The sequence below is a fragment of the Leptodactylus fuscus genome, chromosome 3 (assembly GCF_031893055.1).
Source record: "Leptodactylus fuscus isolate aLepFus1 chromosome 3, aLepFus1.hap2, whole genome shotgun sequence".
NCBI lineage: Eukaryota > Metazoa > Chordata > Amphibia > Anura > Leptodactylidae > Leptodactylus > Leptodactylus fuscus.
The window spans coordinates 231,734,613-231,741,030 of NC_134267.1; the positions used below are offsets into that span (position 1 = coordinate 231,734,613).

A 6,418-nucleotide genomic window follows, 5' to 3' on the forward strand; every position below is an offset into this window, starting at 1 on the left:
GCCGGGACCTAACAAAATGGTCCCGGTCGGCATGTCCCGACTCCAACTGAGCTCAGCGTTAAAGCAGGAGCTGAGCTCACAGCTCCTGCTTTAAACGCCTATGTATTTCAGCTCATCGGCGGTAGGACGCCGATGAGCTGAATGCATAGGCGTTTAAAGCCGGAGCTGTCACAGCTCAGCTCCTGCTTTAACGCTGAGCTCCGGCATTTGTAGCCGCGATGTGATGACGTCATCACATCGCGGCTACAATATGTGTATGAGGGAGAGAGCTGCAAGGGAACGAGGAATGGTGAGTGTGTGTGTGTGTGTGAGAGAACGTGAGAACGGCATGACACTGGGGCAGATGGAGGGGGAGAAAGGCATGACACTAGGGCACATGAAGGGGGGAGAATGGCATGGCACTGGGGCAGATGAAGGGGGGAAGAACAGCATGACACTGGGGCAGATGGAGGGGGGAGAATGGCATGACACTGGGACAGATGGAGGGGGGAGAATGGCATGGAACTGGGGCAGATGAAGGGGGGAAGAACAGAATGACACTGGGGCAGATGGAGGGGGGAGAATGGCATGACACTGGGGCAGATGGAGGGGGAGAATGGCATGACACTGGGGCAGATGGAGAGGGGAGAATGGCATGACACTGGGGCAGATGAAGGGGGAAGAACAGAATGACAATAGGGCAGATGGAGGGGGAAGAACAGCATGACACTGGGGCAGATGGAGGGGGGAGAAAGGCATGACACTGGGGCAGATAGAGGGGGAGAGAACAGCATGACACTGGGGCAGATGGAGGGGGGAGAACGGCATGACACTGGGGCAGATGGAGGGGGGAGAATGGCATGACACTGGGGCAGATGGAGGGGGGAGAACAGCATGATACTGGGGCAGATGAAGGGGGGGAGAACAGCATGACACTGGGGCAGATGGAGGGGGAGAACGGCATGACACTAGGGCAGATGAAGGGGGGGAATGGCATGACATTGGGGCAGATGAAGGGGGGAGAACGGCATGACACTGGGGTAGAGACGGGGGGAAATGAAACTGTGGACAGATAAAGGGGGAGAATGGCATGAAACTGGGGACAGAGATAGAGGGGGGGGTGACATGAAACTAGGGGTAGATGAAGGGTGTATATGAAAATGGGGGGAGATATAATTTACGGGTGACTGTAGGAGCATTATACTGTGTGGAATCACATGAAAATAGAATGAGAATGGGTGGAGTCAACATAAAAGTGGGCAGGGCCAAATTTACCACACGTTTTGTTCCCTCTTTCTAGTCTTCAACAGTTGGGAAGTACAGGTTAGAAGTGCGAGACCCCCAGTAAGTAGGGCCCCGACAAAGTCAATTGCCCAGGGCCCCGCAAACCCTGGATCCGCCACTGTCAAAAAGCTTTTTAAGTTAGCCATTAAAAAAGGTATCTACTGAGGACTTCTCTCAAAAAATTTATTTCATAATTTCTTTAGTATACTAAATTCTAAGGTGCCTTTAATTCATCAATACTACATATATGTGACTAAACTCCCTTTAAGACCCAAAAAAAGTGCACCTCAAAATCTTGATTTTGGCCTTAAATGTGAAAAAAATAGTAGCATGACTAAAACATGCCATAGACATTACAATCAATGACTAAACCCCATAAACCAATATATTTCCAAACAGCAGACACCCTGGTGATGATAAAAAAAAATACCATCTAGCTTATTATATTCACAGCCACCTTCATGCAACTTTTTATCAAACATTGATTTTTTGCAAAAATTACACAAAAGTTCAGCTTTGAGATAAAATCTCTGAGACAGTTTGAACTATATATACAGAAAAGTGTCAGAGCTGAGTTCTTTGTGCACTAAGCAATACTAACTTGTAACAGTCTATAATTGCTTAAGTTTAAAGAAGAATCCCTTAACTTAAAGACGTTATAGGAAATAGGGGGTTTGGATAATAGAAGGGGAGTGGGGTCGTATATCAGGGACAGGGGTAAGGTGCTTAGAATTTTAAAAAGGGGTATGTACGTGTATAAATGTTATTCTGTTAGTGTAAGTGAATGTGGTGGAAGTGCTTAGTGACACTGGGCTCCTCACTTTACACAGGTAAGGACAGTTTTTATGCAGATAGGAACGATCTGATGACCTGTATGTGGGCGCTGTATGGCGACATTTTATCTATATAGCGGTATTATTATTATATATTTCCACTTTACTAATCACATAATGATATCCAGTAGTATCAGCACAATATGGCTGCATGTAGTATATTGTCTCAGGAATTGGAGTATTTTCAGAGGTTTCCTATAGGAGATGTAGCTCAGTGGTAGAGCGCATGCTTCGCATGTATGAGGCCCCGGGTTCAATCCCCGGCATCTCCATGTCTTGTACAGGTTTATCTAAGTACAATAAAGATGACAAATTTCAGATCTCGGACGTCTGGATGTTCCTCAAATGACTGGATTTTGTCAAAAAATAAGCTTAAAAATAAAAAGATTGTATCGTTCACATCATATAATGTGGAAACATAAGCGCGTGGTGGACAGTAGGGGGCAGTCAACTCAAATACAAAAACATCCATGTACGTACTTCAACTTGTAAGGACATATTGGATACGGATCCTTGTAGACCAGGGCTTGGCTCCACAATGACAGGAGGTGCAAGATGTTGGGCACATGATAATTTATACTGGATTTCTGGCATACCATGTTGGTGGTAGGATGTGAAGTCACCAGATGCTGCAGGATCACCGGCAATGTATTCCTGTACATGTATTGTGTGGACTAGTCTGCCCTCTAGCGTCTATCATTTTCTCTACAGACAAAAGGTTAAGCTCTTTTACATTAAATTCCGTCTTCGTATTATCCCCGAACATATTTCCTGTGACTTCCTGCCTGTATATCAGTTTTACTGACCTTTGATGTTTTGTAGTTCTTTGTCTCAAAAGATGGAGATGCCGGGGATTGAACCCGGGGCCTCATACATGCAAAGCATGCGCTCTACCACTGAGCTACATCCCCTACACAATGCTCCTACTTATGCTTCCAATGCATCCGAGAAAAATAGTCATGCTTACACTTCAGCCCTCCAGGGGGCCCTGTGCGTTGCATACCACATTGCTATTAACAACATCCTGACACTGTTCAGCCTCAGCTACATGATATGAGACGCATGGGGCCCTCTAGAGGACTGAAATGTAAGCAAAGGTGGCTGTGGGCAGCGGCAGGGATCGGTAACTATATAGGGCCTAATACCTGCTGGGGTTATTTCCCCTCAGTACAGGGGCGCAATGGAACGTGTTGTTTCATCTCAGAATTGGGAACGTTAGTGGAATAGTTATAGGAATTGTTATATAGGGGATGTAGCTCAGTGGTAGAGCGCATGCTTTGCATGTATGAGGCCCCGGGTTCGATCCCCGGCATCTCCATGCTTTGTACAGGTTTATCTAAATACAATAAAGATGCCAAATTTCAGAGCTCAGGTGTCTGGATGATCCTCAAACAACTGGATTTAGTCAAAAAATAAGCTTAAAAATAAAAAAGATTGTATCGTTCACCATCATATAATGTGGAAACATAAGCGCATGGTGGACAGTAGGGGGCAGTCAACTCAAACACAAAAACATCCATGTACGCACTTCAAATTGTTGAAACACAAAAGTGGGGTTTTTTACGTGTACTGCGTGGTAGCACTACTAATGTGTATAGTATATATAGTATTATCCGTGTGCACTATATGGTGGTATTATTGTTTTGCACAGTCTGGCAGTATCATTTATATGCACTCTATGTTTTTAGTATTTATTTGTAGGACAGTGTTATTTAGGTGTACTGTATGTGGGCGCTGTATGGCGACATTTTATCTATATAGCGGTATTATTATTATATATTTCCACTTTACTAATCACATAATGATATCCAGTAGTATCAGCACAATAGGGCTACACGTAGTATATTGTCTCAGGAATTGGAGTATTTGTAGTGGTTTTCTGTAGGGGATGTAGCTCAGTGGTAGAGCGCATGCTTCGCATGTATGAGGCCCCGGGTTCAATCCCCGGCATCTCCATGTTATGTGACAAACAACTACAAAAACATCAAAGATCCAGAAAACTGATAAATGTGCAGGAATTCAGGAAACATCTGCCCGTCTGTATTATAAAGGCTGAATATTATCTGTTCACCATTTTAGAATCCTATGTCGATAGTGACCACTAGGGGGCGGTGTAGCTAACACAATACATGTATAGAAACACATGGCCAGTGATGTAATAAATAGTCCTCCTTATTTCTATAGCGCCATCCTATGTCATTGTGTCACCGGCAATGTATTCCTGTACATGTATTGTGTGGACTAGACTGCCCCCTAGTGTCCATCATTTTCTCTACAGACAAAAGGTTAAGCTCTTTTACATTAAATTCCGTCTTTGTATTATCCCCCAACATATTTCGTGTGACTTCCTGCCTGTATATCAGTTTTACTGACCTTTGATGTTTTGTAGTTGTTTTTCTCAAAAATTGGAGATGCCGGGGATTGAACCCGGGGCCTCATACATGCAAAGCATGCGCTCTACCACTGAGCTACATCCCCTATAGGCTATCCATACTAATGCCCCCAACACATCTGAGAAAAATAGTCTTGATAGCTATCATTCGCTTACACTTCAGCCCTCCAGGGGGCCCTGTACGATGCGGATCACGTTGCTGTCAACAACATCCTGACACTGTTCAGCCTCAGCTACATGATATGAGACGTATGGGGCCCCCTAGAGGACTGAAATGTAAGCAAAGGTGGCTGGGGGCAGCGGCAGGGATCGGTAACTATATAGGGCCTAATACCTGCTGGGCTTATTTCCCCTCAGTACAGGGGCTCAATGGAACGTGTTGTTTCATCTCAGAATTGAGAACATTAATGTAATTCTTATATAGGGGATGTAGCTCAGTGGTAGAGCGCATGCTTTGCATGTATGAGGCCCCGGGTTCAATCCCCGGCATCTCCATGTTTTGTACAGGTTTATCTAAATACAATAAAGATGCTAAATTTCAGAGCTCAGGTGTCTGGATGTTCCTCAAACAACTGGATTCTGTCAAAAATAAGCTTAAAAATAAAAAGATCGTATCGTTCACCATCATATAATGTGGAAACATAAGCGCATGGCGGACAGTAGGGGGCAGTCAACTCAAACACAAAAACATCCATGTATGCACTTCATCTTTTAAGGACATATTGGATATGGATCCTTGTAGACCAGGGCTCAGCTCCACAGTGACAGGAGGAGCAAGATGTTGGGCACATGACAATTTATACTGGATTTCCTTGTTACTAGAGATGAGCGAACAGTGTTCTATCGAACACATGTTCGATCGGATATCAGGCTGTTCGATGTGTTCGATTCGAATCGAACATCACGTGGCAAACTCCAAAAAAATTTGATTCCCCTCCCACCTTCCCTGGCGCTTTTTTTGCACCAATAACAACGCAAGGGAGGTGGGACAGGAACTACGACACCGGAGACATCGAAAAAAATCGGAAAAAGTCATTGGCTGCCGAAATCAGGTGACCTCCATTTTAGACGAATAGTGGATTTCAAATACGGGTCATATGAGAATGTGAACTTTGTGACTGAGACAGGGATAGCTGTACAGGCAGGGATAGCTAGGGATAACCTTTATTTAGGTAGGAATGTTATTAAAAATAACTTTTTGGGGCTCTATCGGGTGTGTAATTGTGATTTTTGTGACATAAACATTTTCCCATAGGTATGTATTGGCCAGCGCTGATTGGCCAGAGTACAGAATTCGACCAATCAGCGCTGGCTCTGCTGGAGGAGGCGGAGTCTAAGATCGCTCCACACCAGTCTCCATTCAGGTCCGACCTTAGACTCTGCCTCCTCCGGCAGAGCCAGCGCTGATTGGCCGAAGGCTGGCCAATGCATTCCTATTGGTAGCAGTGCTGAGCCAGTTCTGCTCAACTACATCGTGTGCCGGTCAGCCCCTCTGATATAGCAGAGCCGAGTGTGTACACTCAGCTCTGCTACATCAGATGTAGCAGAGCCGAGTGTGCCGGTCAGCCCATCTGATATAGGAATGCATCTGATATAGGAGTGCACACTCGGCTCTGCTATATCAGATGGGCTGACCGGCACACGGTGTAGTTGAGCAGAACTGGCTCAGCACTGCTACCAATAGGAATGCATTGGCCAGCCTTCGGCCAATCAGCGCTGGCTCTGCCGGAGGAGGCGGAGTCTAAGGTTGGACCTGAATGGAGACTGGTGTGCAGCGATCTTAGACTCCGCCTCCTCCAGCAGAGCCAACGCTGATTGGTCGAATTCCGTACTCTGGCCAATCAGTGCTGGCCAATGCATTCCTATGGGGAAAAGTTAGCTTGCGAAAATCGAAAGCTGACAGGGATTTCCATGAAATAAAGTGACTTTT

At 45.4% G+C, this 6,418-nt stretch overlaps 6 non-coding genes across 6 annotated transcripts; 4 read left to right on the top strand and 2 right to left on the bottom strand.

The window, feature by feature from the left end:
• The first annotated feature begins 2,296 nt into the window (after positions 1-2,296).
• Positions 2,297-2,368, top strand: TRNAA-CGC (transfer RNA alanine (anticodon CGC)). Its single transcript has one exon. It is a non-coding gene; the product is annotated as a tRNA-Ala (tRNA).
• A 567-nt stretch (positions 2,369-2,935) lies between these two features.
• Positions 2,936-3,007, bottom strand: TRNAA-UGC (transfer RNA alanine (anticodon UGC)). The gene has a single exon. It is a non-coding gene; the product is annotated as a tRNA-Ala (tRNA).
• A 335-nt stretch (positions 3,008-3,342) lies between these two features.
• TRNAA-UGC (transfer RNA alanine (anticodon UGC)) lies at positions 3,343-3,414 on the top strand. The gene has a single exon. It is a non-coding gene; the product is annotated as a tRNA-Ala (tRNA).
• A 566-nt stretch (positions 3,415-3,980) lies between these two features.
• On the top strand, positions 3,981-4,052 carry TRNAA-CGC (transfer RNA alanine (anticodon CGC)). Its single transcript has one exon. It is a non-coding gene; the product is annotated as a tRNA-Ala (tRNA).
• Positions 4,053-4,502: 450 nt separating this feature from the next.
• On the bottom strand, positions 4,503-4,574 carry TRNAA-UGC (transfer RNA alanine (anticodon UGC)). Its single transcript has one exon. It is a non-coding gene; the product is annotated as a tRNA-Ala (tRNA).
• A 337-nt stretch (positions 4,575-4,911) lies between these two features.
• TRNAA-UGC (transfer RNA alanine (anticodon UGC)) lies at positions 4,912-4,983 on the top strand. Its single transcript has one exon. It is a non-coding gene; the product is annotated as a tRNA-Ala (tRNA).
• Positions 4,984-6,418: the final 1,435 nt, after the last annotated feature.